Genomic DNA, 2,600 nt, shown 5'->3' on the forward strand with positions numbered 1-2,600 from the left:
GGCATCAATCTGGGTTCATGGGTGGGGAAGAAACAGCCCCCTTTCTGGTCTGTTTTTAAACAGTTTGTGTCCAGGATGTGTGGGGTCCCCATTAATGTTAGCTAACCTATTCCTGACCTTTGACCTGCACAAGACCTGGATGGAGGGAAGGTCACCCCTCACGAGTTTCCGATGGGAAATGTCTGGGTGGTGCAAACAGACAGAGCAAGGAGAGCATAAATAAGAAAGCAGCTCATGAGAAGTTTGAATTTTGCCACAGTCCATTATGTGGAATAACATACTTTTTAAATGTGAAAACCTTCAAGTGATCTGAAAACTTTAGAAAAGCTGTACCGTGTACGTATGAGCAACCTCCCACAAGGAGGGCTTCTAGTTAGGAAGCCCGTTCCACCTTTACTATTACGTTTGTGTTCAACTAAAGTAAAATGAACTCCAATTACAACTAAAGTCTAAAATGAACTCTAATTACAAAGTGAAATCAAAAACCACAAGAAAACAAGACAAAAACATTCAATTTACAGTTTTATTGATATTTACACTTAAAGTAACTACATTGGTATTGTACATTGTATACTGTATTTTGGAAGGGTATCTAAAATACTTTGCATATGACAAGTTGTTGCAGCAGCACTGTCATTTTTCAGTCTTATGATTGTGTAGGACGCAAGCTGCCACAGATAATACCTTTGGTTTGATAAAACCCTTTCTTTGAAGCGTTAATTTGCATAGACAGGAACGCCGTGATTTCATAAGAAGAAAAAAAGAGAGGAAGAAGGTTAAAGTGTACATTCAAAGGTTTAAAGGGGTTTGCCAGATGAGTGCATCAATTTAAAACAGGAAAACCTGAAGCTTATTGAGTAAATTAACATAATTATAAGGTCATAGCTACATAAGCAGACGTAACATCAACAGCCTCAAGAACAATCTTTACCGTACGCTCAACAATGTAGCAGGAATTCATTTATGCCGAGTGGAATAAGGGAAGTAGAGTCTACTTCTGTTTAAGCACCGTTAACGTTAACTTCTTTTGAATGAGGGCTAAAATAAGTTTAAAAAAGGAACTGGACAGAAATGTGTCTTCACTTTCTAAAAATGTTGTTTTTCTAAAGTACGGAGGTCAGTCAGGCCGGACAGACCTTGTTCTGAGAACAGAGAGGTTGGTCTTGTTTTCCTGCGGTGCAGTCGGTGGACACAAAGGGACATTGTCCGAGGTCTAAAAGAACTGAGGCTTCACTGAGGGGGAACTTCAGAAACATGAACCAGTCCCAGATGATGCCTGTGTGTAAATGATAATCATACTAAATTTGTACACCTTGGCACCATTGATGAAGCTCGTTTCCACATCTCACCGTCTTTAGCATGCCCTTATTTATCCTAATTTACAGACTAAAAGACCACAAAGCCTTTAGACATCAACAGTTGTATATAAATGGTGACAGAGCTTTATTCAGAGCATGCTGCTCAAGTCTAGATTGTTTTAATATCGTGTTATATGTCATATTGTCCTAATTTTATCAACATTTTAAGTTGAGGACTATGATACCCAAATTAAACTCACCTGGACCAGGGACTAGTTTAAGTTTAAAATCTGCTCAAAGCTAGGTTCAGCTAGCATTCAGTCGAGTAATAGCTTGACTGATGCTACATTATCTTTTTACTGAGATTTTTAATAAGAACTTTTAAATGTTTTTTTTTTTTTTTGTGGAAATTATTCAAATTTAAATTACAAAACGGAGTAAAAGTCTTTTGAAACGTTCATGGCTTTGATCAAATAAAAGGTCCTGCTAAAAGCTAAACTTCTAGTTGAACTAGCCTAGCTTAGCATGAATGATAAACTCTGGAAAAACTCCCACTTGTCAGGTTAGGTAACTTTATATGGTCTATATAACATAAGTAAAGCAGTATGTTATATTTCAAAATCACATAACAGACTAGCAATGTATTTTAAGTAAATTTACAGTTAAGATCAGTTTCTGTTTTTCTCTTGTTTTGATGAGAGCAATAAAAATCATTTATCTTTTAAACAGTTCATTTGAGAGAAACGTGTCCTTTTTACAATTACACAAAGACAGTAAAATGAGCTTTTGTTGATATGATGACTTTTTGTTGTATTTGAAAACACACTTTTAAAACTGATGTTACTTAGGGATAAGCCTGATTTGAATATATTAATAATCAGCAACAAGGTTGTAGTTTCAATTATTTCCAATGTAAGGTTGAACAATTGACATTTTCACAAACTTTTGAGGTGATTCATCCTGAAAACTACTACTTTTAAAGGTATATATATTTTTTGTCTTGATGGAAAATCTGTGAATTTCGCAGTTGGTGGTGTGAAACGTGGCCAACATTTTTCGTGCGACAAGCTTGTCAAAATCTTTTGCCACTTCGACAAAATAAGAGAGCTTGTTTGGATGATCTCTGTCGAGGGAAAAGTAAAGAAAAGTTTAAAATAGGTTTAAGGAAGCGGCTCTTGAAATACATTCATATTTCTGTAGCGTGATGGCATGCAGGTCGGACAAGTCTTTATACCGTAACTCGCTGCAGAAGTTGTAGTAGAGAAGGAGGGGGAAAAAAAAGAAGAGGTAATTTTAAGCAAC

The 2,600-nt window shown here is 36.1% G+C and overlaps 1 long non-coding RNA gene across 1 annotated transcript; it reads right to left on the reverse strand.

The window, feature by feature from the left end:
• Positions 1-506: 506 nt before the first annotated feature.
• On the reverse strand, positions 507-2,596 carry LOC106939982 (uncharacterized). Its single transcript, XR_001422966.1, has 2 exons — positions 2,184-2,596; positions 507-2,141 (listed from the first exon to the last, which is right to left on the reverse strand). It is a non-coding gene; the product is annotated as an uncharacterized LOC106939982 (long non-coding RNA).
• Between the last annotated feature and the right edge of the window lie 4 nt (positions 2,597-2,600).

The sequence above is a fragment of the Poecilia latipinna genome, unplaced genomic scaffold, assembly GCF_001443285.1.
Source record: "Poecilia latipinna isolate Pla-1442-1.1 unplaced genomic scaffold, P_latipinna-1.0 Scaffold3052, whole genome shotgun sequence".
Taxonomy (NCBI): Eukaryota; Metazoa; Chordata; class Actinopteri; order Cyprinodontiformes; family Poeciliidae; genus Poecilia; species Poecilia latipinna.